General features: G+C 42.9%; 1 long non-coding RNA gene across 1 annotated transcript in view; it reads left to right on the forward strand.

Moving 5' to 3' along the window:
- The first annotated feature begins 10,869 nt into the window (after positions 1-10,869).
- Positions 10,870-13,676, forward strand: part of LOC307196317 — a 30,631-nt gene continuing 27,824 nt past the window's right edge. The window contains exon 1 of the long non-coding RNA XR_013831109.1: positions 10,870-11,030. This is a non-coding gene — a long non-coding RNA (uncharacterized lncRNA). The remainder of the gene's footprint in view (positions 11,031-13,676) is intronic.

A 13,676-nucleotide genomic window follows, 5' to 3' on the forward strand; every position in this document is an offset into this window, starting at 1 on the left:
TGTCCATCGACAAATGAACGGATAAAGAAGATGTGGTACATATATACAATGGAATATTACTCAGCCATAAAAAGGAATGAAATTGGGTCATTTGTACAGACGTGGATGGATCTAAGAGACTGTCATACATAGTGAAGTAATTCAGAAAGAGAAAAACAAATATCGTATATTAACGCATATATGTGGAACCTAGAAAAATGGTACAGATGAACCAGTTTGCAGGGCAGAAATTGAGACACAGATGTAGAGAACAATATGGACACCAAGGGGGGAAAGTGGCTGGAGGGGCGGTGGTGATGGTAGTGTGATGAATTGGGAGATTGGGATTGACATCTATACACTAATATGTATAAAATGGATAACTAATAAGAACCTTCTGTATAAAAAAGTAAATAAAACAAAATTTTTAAAAAAAGATTTTTAAAAAATTTGGTTTAGGAGAAGAGTAAAGGATGAGGCAATAGCCAGAGGGGTTGGATAGCAGAGAGTGAGGAAGAGATTGGTGTTGCAGGAGAGGGAGGAGAGACATGAAGGATTGAAGATCTTCTTGGGGAGGACAGGATGAGATCATGAGTGCCCCTGGAAATTCTGGGCTTTGGCAGGAGGAGGGATACTTCCTCCTCACATATTGGGTTGGAAGGAGATGCTGGTGGATTTAGGCTCTGATACCTTCCATTGTCTCAAAGAAGCAGGAGTCAGGACATGAGCTGTTAGGAGGAAGAGAAGGGAGTTGTTGAGAAGAGAGAAGAAGGGAGGAAAAGAGCCAGTTTAGAGAGTGCTGTATTGGTCTAGGTCTTGCAAGAAGTAGATGCCAAGACAGGAGTAAACATGCAAGGATTTTATTTTATTTATTTTTTTGCTTTTTTTTTAAACATCTTTATTGGAATATAATTGCTTTACAATGGTGTGTTAGTTTCTGCTGTATAACAAAGTGAATCAGCTGTACATATACATATATCCACCTATCTCCTCCCTCTTGCATCTGCCTCCCACCCTCCCTATCCCATCCCTCTAGGTGGACACAAAGCACCGAGCTGATCTCCCTGTGCTATGCAGCTGCTTCCCACTAGCTATCTATTTTACATTTGGTAGTGTATGTATGTCCGTGCCACTCTCTCACTTCGTCCCAGCTTACTCTTCCCCCTCCTCGTGTCCTCAAGTCCATTCTCTACATCTGCTTCTTTATTCCTGTCCTGCCCCTAGGTTCTTCAGAACCTTTTTTTTTTTTTTTTTAGATTCCAGTTATATGTGTTAGCATACGGTATTTGTTTTTCTCTTTGTGACTTACTTAACTCGGTATGACAGACTCTAGGTCCATCCATCTCACTACAAATAACTCAATTTCATGTCTTTTATGACTGAGTAATATTCCATTGTATATATGTGCAACATTTTCTTTATCCATTCATCTGTCGATGGACACTTAGGTTGCTTCCATGTCCTGGCTATTGTAAATAGAGCTGCCATAAACGTTGTGGTACCTGACTCTTTTTGAATTATGGTTTTCTCAGGGTATATGCCCAGTAGTGGGATTGCTGGGTCGTAAGGTAGTTCTATTTTTAGGTTTTTAAAGAACCTCCATACTGTTTTCCATAGTGGCTGTATCAATTTACATTCCTACCAACAGTGCAAGAGGGTTCCCTTTTCTCCACACCCTCTCCAGCATTTACTGTTTGTAGATTTTTTGATGATGGCTGTTCTGACCGGTGTGAGGTGATACCTCATTGTAGTTTTTTTTTTTTTTTGCGGTACGCGGGCCTCTCACTGTTGTGGCCTCTCCCGTTGCGGAGCACAGGCTCCAGACGCGCAGGCTCAGTGGCCATGGCTCACGGGCCCAGCTGCTCCGTGGCATGTGGGACCTTCCCAGACCGGGGCACGAACCCGTGTCCCCTGCATCGGCAGATGGACTCTCAACAACTGTGCCACCAGGGAAGCCCCTCATTGTAGTTTTGATTTGCATTTCTCTAATGATTAGTGATGTTGAGCATCCTTTCATGTGTTTGTTGGCCATCTGTATATCTTCTTTGGAGAAATGTCTATTTAAATCTTCTGCCCATTTTTGGATTGGATTGTTTGTTTTTTTGACATTGAGCTGCATGAGCTGCTTCTAAATTTTGGAGGTTAATCCTTTGTCAGTTGCTTCATTTACAAATATTTTCTCCCATTCTGAGGGTTGTCTTTTCGTCTTGTTTATGGTTTCCTTTGCTGTGCAAAAGCTTTTAACTTTCATTAGGTCCCATTTGTTTATTTTTGTTTTTAGTTCCATTACTCTAGGAGGTGGGTAAAAAAGTATCTTGCTATGATTTATGTCATAGAGTGTTCTGCCTATGTTTTCCTCTAAGAGTTTGATAGTGTCTGGCCTTACATTTAGGTCTTTAATCCATTTTGAGTTTATTTTTGTGTATGGTGTTAGGGAGTGTTCTAATTTCATTCTTTTACATGTAGCTGTCCAGTTTTCCCAGCACCACTTATTGAAGAGGCTGTCTTTTCTCCATTGTATATTCTTGCCTCCATTATCAAAGACAAGTTGACCATATGTATGTGGGTTTACCTCTGGGCTTTCTATCCTGTTCCATTGATCTATATTTCTGTTTTTGTGCCAGTACCATACTGTCTTGATTACTGTAGCTTTATAGAATAGTCTGAAGTCAGGGAGCCTGATTCCTCCAGCTCCGTTTTTCTTTCTCAAGATTGCTTTGGCTGTTCAGTGTCTTTTGTGTTTCCATACAAATTGTAAAATTTTTTGTTCTAGTTCTGTGAAAAATGCCATTGGTAGTTTGATAGGGATTGCACTGAATCTGTAGATTGCTTTGGGTAGTATAGTCATTTTCACAATGTTGATTCTTCCAATCCAAGAACATGGTATATCTCTCCATCTGTTTGTATCATCTTTAATTTCTTGATCAGTGTCTTATAACTTTCTGCATACAGGTCTTTTGTCTCCTTAGGTGGGTTTATTCTTAGAAGGATTTTATTAGTAGAACCATCTGTGAGAGAAAATGGGGAGGGAGCCAGAAGAGGATGGGAGAGCTGTCAGACAGTGATGCAGGTCTGACTCCAAGTCAAGAGAGAGGAAAGGAAGGGTGGGTAGAAGTGTACTAGACTGCCATGAAATCTAGAGAAGTTTCAGTAGGCCAATGGGAAGCCAAAATTGGCCATCAGAGGAGTTCCCTGTTTCCTTGTTGTCCCTGCTGAGCTCAGCCATTGGGAAGCGGCACCTGGGAAGGTGGTCTTAGCATCAACACAGTGATGGATTTCAGAGCACAGCTGCTGGGGCCTTAGGCTAATTATGCTCCCTGTGAGGCATTCTCATGACTGCAACAATGGGGAAGATGAACTTACCAGAACAGATGTAGTCATGCTGCCAGGCAGTGTTGGGCACCCATTTGAAGTTTGTGATTATGAATTTAAAGTGAAAGCCAGGGCTTCCCTGGTGGCACAGTGGTTAAGAATCCACCGCCAATGCAGGGGACATGGGTTCGAGCCCTGGTCCAGGAAGATTCCACATGCCACAGAGCGACTAAGTCTGTGCGCCACAACTACTGAGCCTGTGCTCTACAGCCCGCAAGCCACAACTACCCACATGCTTCTACTTCTAGAAGCCCATGCATCTAGAGCCTGTACTCCACAACAAGAGAAGCCATTGCAACGAGAAGCCCGCACACCTCAACGAAGAGTAGCCCCCGTTTGCCGCAACTAGAGAAAGCCCATGCACAGCAACGAAGACCCACCACAGCCAAAAATAAATAAACAAACAAATTAATTAATTAATTTAGAAAAATAAGGTGAAAGCCATCTTTCCTTGGAAACTCAAATTTAAACGCTTCATGAATGCATGGCTGAGCTCTATGGCTCTAGTGGACAATTGGCAACTTCTAATGTGAACAAAGTTTAGGCCAACATCAGTGTGGCTAGTATTCCATGGGTGAAGCTTTGAGATCTTGACTTCTCATTGGTTTGTGTTCCGGATTGGTCCCAGCATATTTGTTGAGACAAAGTTCATTCCTTCAGTTGTACTGCCCCAGCCCACCTTCGGACAGAGATGGGATTGTCATTGTTCAGGAGAGTCATGGTCAGCTATTTAATTCTCATAACAGGTGCCAACAGATATCTTCTGACAAATTGATTTTTATAAATATTTTCCCAATAGCAAAAGTAATATACGTAGAAAACTTGGAAACTGCAGTGTCTGTCATCTGCCCATATTCCTCAATCCATCCTGGAGGTCCCCTACAGTTGATGCACAGTTCCCTTATCTGTCAGTGACTTCCTTTCTTCAGCATCTCTGTCACCTTTGGGAGGACTTTATCTTCTTGAGGCCACAGGGTTCTGTTTGGCCTCCACACAGGGCAGGTCGAAAGTACCGGGGCGTTAACACCTCAGGAGCAATCCTCAACAATGGGGATGAGAGCGGGTGGGTAAATACCCCAGCTGTCTGACCCTTAGTGCCAGACAGCACTGAGGTGTGTTCCACACGGCCTCTCAGAGAGTCCCTGGGGATTTCATTCCAGTTGCTTACACTGGCAACCCACTCACCAATGCACTGCTTTTTGGCTTTCTTCCCTTCTCTGTTTCACTTTCCCACTTCCCTTCTAGTGCTTCCTGGGATTATCTCCAAACATACTACCTGCACCCAAATCCTTGTCTTAGGAGTGAGGAGAACCCAAACTATGCAAGAGCAAAGTGGTAGGAGTCTACTACCTAGAGAGAGACAGTTAACATTTATACTTTCCTTCTACTCTTCTCTCTCTCTCTATCTATCTATATACACATTTTTCCACTTAGAAGTAACCAGTTAATATTTTATATCTTTCCTTTTCTTTTCCCAGTGCTTCATGCTATACATCATATTTTGTTACTGAATTCTTATCTAACTGTAGTATTACGGACATTTGTCAGATCGTGAAAATTATGATATAGAAAATAATCGTTAATGACTTTCTAGTGTTTCTTTGGATATGTGTTAGATTGATTTTTAAGATTAATGATTTGCTTTTAATCAGTAATAGAACATTATTCTAGCTGGGTTCTTTTCAGATAATATAACTTCTAATTATGTATGACTCAACTTTTAACAAATATTTACAGAGGATTGCTTGAAAGATATGCAGTCCAGTCTTTAGATAAGGTAGATCTCATTCGTGGATCCACATCAGGTAAGTCTAATACCATGGGTAAATGTGTTTGGCTTTCCTCCTCTATCACCTGACAGAATTGCTGTCCTAAATTGAGCTTTGGAATATCTGTCACCCTCAGTGACCCTACGGAAATTGCCATAGAAACTTAGTGTTGCTTGGATTTCTGGAAAGCTGTTGAGGGCACTGGGAGACTGCCCTTTATGAGGACTTGGAGGACAAAGATCACTAGAGTCTCAGAACAAAGAAGAGTAGAGTATTCCTGAGGAACTGGGTTTTGATCTTTTGTGCAATGTCAATTTTGTAACTTTCACATTTTCATTTTTGCTGTGTTTCATAGGAAGTTCACAACCTAATTTAGAGCCTACTTTTTATATTTTATAAGATTTTATAAGAAAATTTTATAAGATCAGTTTAAATAACTGAGTACTGACTTTCCTTCTACATGAATCTCCTTTCTTCTACCTCTCCCCCATTTTTCTCCTTATACCTTATTTCTTTATCAAATTTAAAAAGATTTTTTACAGTGGGTAGATTTTGTAAGTCACCTGAAAAAATATTTTAATGATATGTGGTATATCCCCACCATTCGTATCATATAATGATATGCATATTTAATGATAGGCAGTATATCCCCACCATTCCTTCCTCTCTTGTGTGGCGTCTCAGAGACTATACTTCTGGGGTATTTTTGGAGTGGGAGAGCAGTGAGGGCTGTCCTAAACCGTCATCTCAGCCAGTTCAGATGTAGCTCAACAGTTTCAGGACCCACATGCCCCTCCTCCCTGGGGTGGGCTCCTCCCCCTGCGGTGTGGCCCCTCCCACTACTATGTGACCCCCCCCACCAAAGCACTCAGCCAGCTGTTGATGTATAACTTCAACCCTTTCTGCCCTGGCGTGGAGATCTGCTGGTGGGAAGACACTGAACCGGCCGCAGGTGCAGGCATCATTTCTGCTCCTCTCCCTAGTACTCAACATGCTAGGCGCTGGCAGTCTGTCATGCAGACTCTTCCGCAGGCCGCCTGCATCTCCAGCCTCCCTCTGTGCCATCCCCCACGTCGGTGGGGGGTGGGGCAGGAGGAGGCCCCCTTGGGAGGGTTGTTGTCTGCCCACCCCTCTCTCCCCTCCTCTTCCAAATTCAGTTCCCTAGAGCCTTCCTTATTGATTCTCAAGAGCATCGTTTGGAAGAAAGGGAAAAATACCCCAAATGAATATTAACTGTGTTTTTCTCTTTATATTTCTGCTAAGAGAATCGTAATTCTGGGCAATGTGCAGGCCTCTGACTGACAAGGAGAGAGTGAATAGAGGAAGAAAAGCATAGTAACTGATTTATCTAGATTTATAGGGGTGAAATATATGCAATATGTATTTCAAGTGTGTATACATTTAGAATGGATATTTTAGTTTATTTTATCGATATCTATATGTGTATATGTGTGTGTGTAGTATATATGTGTGTATGTATGTGTGTGAGTGTATCTCTCAGATCTGATCATGTCATGCTTTAAAAGCCTTCCATAGTTCCCTCTTGTAATAGGACAAAGTCTAAACTCTCCTTGGCACCTCCTCCATACATACCCTCGTCCTCGTCAGGCCACCCCCACCCCCAGACGGCAAATACTCTTTGGCCTGCTGTGAACCTAGCCTTTTTTCCTGTGTAAGCCTTTGCGCAAGTTATTCACCCTGACTACCCAGCTCCCGGCTCCCTCCCCATCAGGTGCCTCCCTTGGAAAGTTCTATTCATTCATCTCGAATAAGTTCACTGTCCCTCCTGAGCTAAGCCTGTTGAGATCCCAGTGCCTAGCACAGTGCAACCAACACTGGATGAACTCTCAGATCTCCCCCATCCCCAGGGACACTTGAGTGCCTTCCTGTCTGTCCCAGACACTCAGCTCACTAGTCCCTCCATGAGAGCATTTCTTAGGTGCCTGCGTCTCCCATTACAGCCCTCAGTGCAGGGCCCATGCTCCTCCTCCCAAAGAGCATTCTCAGCATCCTGCACAGGGCCTGGCACATGGTTGCCACCCTGTGCGTGCTCCTTGAATGAATGAGTGTGTACTTATAGATCACTATCCATGTGACAGAAAAGCTGGAAACTGAAAGCAAAATGTTGAAGGCCTTACCCAAGAAGCAATAATCAGGAACAGTGGTAAAGGCTCCCACACAGGTGACTAGTTCACTGTGGAAAACTGAATTTGGTTTGCAAAGACGTAGACACCACCACAGCTCTCAAGGAAGGCAGTGGCTGTTTCTTTTTGGGTCCCCCCCACCCATCATCATGGGCGACCTGTGGGTATAATGGATTCATAGTTCCTGTAGCAACCAGAAAAGCAGCACCAGGGAGGGAGGTCAGGGGCCCCTCCCCTGGTCTGGGGGAGACTCTCTAACTGCCAGCTGCCCCCCAGACGTGAGCAGGGGGTTCTGCTGCTGCTGGGTCCAGGGTCCACCCGTCTAAGCTTCAGATGGCTCGCGTCCATACATGTGTTGGGGGAAGTTCAAAGCTACACTTCCAGTTTCTCACTCCCATTAGCCGTTACACTCTGGGCAGGTTTTTCGGCCTTCTTGATTGCTAGATCTGGGCTTCAGGCCTGGTGAGCCCTGGATGCACCTATAAGATTGCAACAGGGTCAAAGGATATTTTCATACTCTGAGACTGAGCAACCTTCTAATTATTCTCTTTATTATCATTTTGCTGACTTCCTGTTCCTTCTTTCCTTGTGTTAAATTTCTAACATCTCTCAGTGCATAAGATCCATGACAGCACAATACTGTGAACAGCAGCTGGTACATGGTAGATATCTTGTTGGACAGAAAATGAATAAATGAATGGCTGTGTATTGGAACAAAATGAATGAAGGCTGTAGGTACTCCTTTGGTTGTTTTTTCAACTGGACTATCTCCCTGTAACCTGTGCTGGCTTAAGTCTGGCTCTGTCTGAGGGCTAGATGAGCTGGTCTAATTCTTCTGGCCTCAGGATTCTAGAACGGTGAGGCAGGGGGAGAAGGAAATGAGGGGCCTGAGAGAAGAGGTGGCTGGAAGGCCTTTCGGGAGCCTCACTGCCCAGTGAGATTTCCTCTGGCAGCTTACCCCCATTGGCTGGGGGCCTGCGCCTGCCCACTCCACAGAAGGAGCTTGGCTGTGGTTACACTGTCAGGCTCCAAAGTCAAGAACAGTGAAGGGAGGAGGGGCCTGCTCTGTGGGGCCAGGGGTTGGGAGGGGGGTTGAAGGGCAAGGAGTCCGGGCTCCACGTGGCATCCGGTTTTAAACAACTCTACTTAGAAATAGAAGAAATCTCTCCGGAAAATGGGAGGGCTCTGGCATGCTGCCCAGGCCTGAGGAACAGTAAGTTCCTGCCAACTTGTGACGGAAGTGGGGGATTTGTGGGAAGGGCAGAGGGAAGAGGGCATTGAAGGGAGTGGACACAACCCAGCAACATTTTTCCTGGTTAAAAACCCTGTTCGGAGGCAAACATGTTTCTGAAAATGAAGAGGTTTTATTCTTCCAGGCCAGCCTACTTCCTAGGCTGGGAATAATCCAATTATTCCCAGGTGTGTGTGTTTGTTTTCAAAGAAGGACTATTATAAACTATTCAAGGTCCCTGCCTGAGAATGCTCTGGAATAACGGAGTGCAAAAATTAGCCCCACCTCTTCGTGTTTCTGAGGCATGAACATGCCTTCTAGATTTTCTCTTCCAGGACAAGGCTGGGAAACTCTCCTGGGAAGCTCCTTTCCAGCCCATTAGAGCCAGAGCCAATCATGGCCTCTTCAGGGCTTTTTTAGGCTGGGGAGGGTAAGGGATACAGACGTGCAGACAATCTGCCTTGGCTGACTGCTCCGGCAAGGTGAACTCAGGGAAGGAAAGCTCTGAGGGGGAGCAAGGGGCCTTGATGAAGAGGGGGAAAGGAGTTACACATTTATCATTGCAGAGAGGTGTAAAATCAACATGGTTCCAACGAGACCCTAAGTGGATAGTCTGCAATAATTCATTCTCCTGTCCAGAACCCCAACCCACAGCTGTCCCTGGTGGGTTGGGGCATTTCATAATCTCTTTGACTTCAGAGCCTCATGGTGGCCTCCAGAGCCAAGGGAGCCCCCTCTTCTCAGGAAGTGGACTGTTAATCTGGTTCACCTGGGAAGCCTACCTGGAAAACCTGTGTGAGGGCAGGGGAAGGCAGAGGGGGAGGAGTGGATGCTTTTTAAACCCACCCCCTTCACGAGGCTTTCTGAGAAGGTGGATCGTCTATGCTGCTATAGGAACTCTCAGGTGTTGCTGGTGGGAAGGTGACTTGGTACAACCACTTGGGAGAACTTGTCGCGTTATGCAGGGAAGACGAAAATGCAAAACCAACCCAGAAATTCCATTCCTAGTTATTTGTCCTAGAGCAGCAATTCTCAAACCTTTTGGTCTCAGGACCCCTTTTCACTCTGAAATATTGTTCAGGACCCCAAATAACTTTTGCTTGGATGGGTTATATCGACCAATATTTACCATATTAGAAATTAAACCTAAGAATTCAAAAACTTATTAATTCATTTAAAAGTAGCAATAAAAACTCATTACACACTAACAAATAACGTTTATGAAAAATAAATATATTTTCTAAAACAAAACAGTGGGAAGAGTGGCATTGTTTTATAGTCTTGCAAATCTGACTTAATAGAAGACAGCTGGAATTCTCATATCTGCTTCTGCATCTGTGTGTTGTGATATCTCATGTGGTGGAAAACTCCACCATTTACTTATGAGAGCTTGAGAGTAAAAATGCCAAAAAACCCCTTTGTATTATTATGAAAATAGTTTTGACTTAACAGACCTCCCCTGCCCACCCCCCACCCCCCCGCTGAGATCATCTCAGGGGCTCCCAGAGGTTCTCTGCTATTCCAGAGAACATTTCTTACTTCTATCCCAGTAGATATATACGAGCATGTTCAGAGTGGTATAATTCATAACAGCAAAAAGAAACTCAACTTAAATGTTTATAAATAGTAGAATTGATAAATAAATTGTGAAATATTCATAGTATTGCTGAATCTCACAGACAATACTTTACAAAAAACAATAAAGTATGATTTCATATTTATAGAGATCAAAAACATAAAATATATTATTCAGTGATAAAAATATATGGCAAAACCTTAAAGAAAAGCAAGAATAGTGTTTATCTCTGGGGAAGAGGGAAAGGAATACCACTGCCAAAGGATATACATGAAGTTTCAGAGATATTTCTGTTTCAGTTATGATGAGCTAGTTATGCTTCAGTAACGAACAGCCCCTGAAATCTCAATGGGTTGGATACAACAGAGGTTCATTATGGGCCAGCTAATAGGGACTCCACCAATTGGTGTGTCTCTAGTAAGTGTGGTGGGGGGAGGGAACATGACAAGGCATGCACTGGCTCTTAAAGGCCATCCAGGAGAGGCACTTGTTGCTTCTGCTTACATCCTATTGGCCAGAGCAAGTCACATGGCCATGTATAACTTCAACGGAGTGGGGAAGTGCCATCTGATCATGTGCCCAGAAGGAGGGAAACTGAGACATTCGGGTCATTTGGTATTGTTCTACTTCCTTAGGACCATTTGGCTTTAAGTGGAGTGGTAGGTTCACAGGTATTTGCTTAATTGTTATATACATATAAATTTATAGATAAACTTATGCTTATTATTATATACTATATATGTATATATGTCTTATTTAAATATATATGTATCTTTATTTCTTTTTTAGGTATAAAATATTAGAAACAAACAAAAAGGGAGAGAAAAAAGAAGAAGCCTTTAATTGTGATGTACAAATTCATATATTTGGATAAAGGAAAATAGAGACCAAGAGAGGAGAGTGTGAGAGCTAAATTGAAAAACATTTGGAATTCCTGGAGCAGTGGTCTTTAAACTGGGGTAAGCATATTCCCAGGGTCCATGAACACATACTAAAAGTTTCCAGTACAGATTCTATTAAAGAATTAATTTCTAGATGCTCACTTCCAGATGTCCTCTTTACTGAAACTCGTCTCCCTGAGAATACTCCTGTGTTTGAGCTATTCTCCTTTCCCCTTTCCTCTTTGCAAAGTGTCCTTCTCCCATGTTTTTTCAGAAGAAAGATGTGGTCCATCCTGTCATTTTGTCATTGGTAAAAATCTCCAGACTCCAACCAAAGAAACAATTCAAAGTACTGGTTCTAGCTGAGAAAGTAAATTACTCTAAAGATAGGATTACAAATCCGTTTGCAAATCAGATATTATCCCATCATTTTAACAAAGGTGGAGGAGAAGCTAATGAACATTTAATAATATCACATGATAAATGATTAATAATAATATTGTCATTATGCATGAACTCGGAAAGAGTTCAGAGAATCAAATAATACCACTACAATAAAATCCCTCCATTCTGAACAAGTTTTCTTGGCACTTATATATATATATTTTTTTCTGTGGTACGCGGGCCTCTCACTGCGGTGGCCTCTCCCCCTGCGGAGCACAGGCTCTGGACGCTCAGCGGCCATGGCTCACGGGCCCAGCCGAGCCGCTCCGCGGCATGTGGGATCCTCCCGGACCGGGGCACGAACCCGTGTCCCCTGCATCGGCAGGCGGACCCCCAACCACTGCGCCACCAGGGAAGCCCCGGCACTTATACTTTTAAAAGTGAAAAAGCTAGAATTGAGGCTGAACCCACTCTCATTCTAGAGAGAGTAGTATTCATCCATGGATATATGGATAAAACAGCACCAATGCTTTCTCATTAAGACAAGCATTTCCTAATAAAATTCTTTGGGATAATAGTATTTTATCAAAATATTTAGTAATTGTGTGATATATTTATGTTATTTTGATGAATTGTGTGTTACTACTAATTGTAATGATAACTCATTCTGGAAGAAAATCTTCATGCTGTAGACCAGCGCTGTCCAATAGAACCTTCTGTGATGATGGAAATGTTTTCTATTTGCTCCATCCAATATAATTTCCATGCGTCACGTGTGGCTGTTGAATGCCTGAAATGTGGCTAGTGTGAATGAGGAACCGAATTTCAATTTTTATTTAATTAAAAAAATTTTAATAGTCACATGTGGCCAGTAGCTACAGTATTGGACAGCACAGCTTTAGAGCTTTATGGCCACAGAAAAGGAAAAAAATTAAATTTGAATCTGTATACATTTTTGTTTTTTTATATTTTTAATTTTTTTTACATCTTTATTGGAGTATAATGTATACATTTTTAAGAGAACTATGACAAGGTGATTAATAAAATATTTAAATCATAAATTTATGTTATATTAGGGTAAAGTTCTATGGGGAAGAGAAATGGAAATACAGATTCAAGGAGATAAAGAAATAATGTAAAATTTCTGACTGTTAAAGGAGAGAGCAGTCATGATATTTTTAAAAGGATGATGGAGGGTATCAGTTACTTTAGTGTTTAAATTCTATTTGGATACATTTAAATGAGTGACAATAGTAATTTTTAAATGTTTAAGCTATTAAAATATTTCACATTTACAATGGGCTTTAATCTTTTGCAGTTATTTAAACTTAAGATGAAAAATTTTAGATACCAACATAAAAATGTTTGAGGGGAGTGCATAGTGTCTCACGATTCTTTTGAGTGATATGAAAGCAAAATGCTTGAACACCCCTGAACTAGATGGTGTTCATTGTTCCTTTCAGCTCTTTGGATTTTGTGCATGTGGTCTAAGAGATCACTCTAGGGAGTGGGCACTGTAAATAATATAGGAAAACAGCCCCAAAGGTAAAGTTTCCCTTACAAACAAGAGTCCTAACGAAAAAACAAAATCCAAACAAACAAGCCAAAATACAAACTCCCCTTGTCTCTCTCTTACGCGCACACATGTACACACACACACACGCGCGCACACACACACACACTCCCCCCAACAGACCCCACTTCCACACTGGGAATTCTGGTGCAGGCGGCTCATGAACCACACTTCTGAGAAACATGGTCTTGATTAGCAACGTGGGGTGGTCTGGCCAGTGAAAAATCTCCGGAGGTGGGGCAGCCTCAAAGAGGATCATTAAAGATCAAAAATTCCTTTTGAAGTCGTTTGAATTGCTGCAGCCTAAACCCCCTTGGTCTGAATAGAACCTCAGCAGACACACACAAAGGCCTCCCATGGGTGGTTGGTTTGGTTTTGGTGGAAATTGAAGCAAGGGCCTGAGTTCCACATCTGGGTGCAGACCCAGGACAGTGCACGCAGGTCGCAAAGTGACTCGAACTGAAAGAATCCAGCAGAAGCAGAAACTAGGAAGCAGGGGTGATCCCAAGAACAGAAGTCTACTCTCCCCCTCCCACCCAAGGCAATAGCCTTCTCATGGAAGTGGGCCTTAGGTTGGGGTTCACATGCTTTGCGTTTTGTGAGGCATGATGAGCCCACCTTGGTTATCCTCATTCTCCCATGGCATCCCTGCAGTGTTGCTGAACTCCAGGTGTCAGGAATGGTTCAGCCCATTCCCAGTGGCAGCAGGAGGGCAGGAGGCACAGAGGAGACTGAGCAGGCAGGGCCCTGAATGACCTCAAGTCACC

The sequence above is a fragment of the Stenella coeruleoalba genome (assembly GCF_951394435.1).
Source record: "Stenella coeruleoalba genome assembly, chromosome: 13".
Taxonomy (NCBI): Eukaryota; Metazoa; Chordata; class Mammalia; order Artiodactyla; family Delphinidae; genus Stenella; species Stenella coeruleoalba.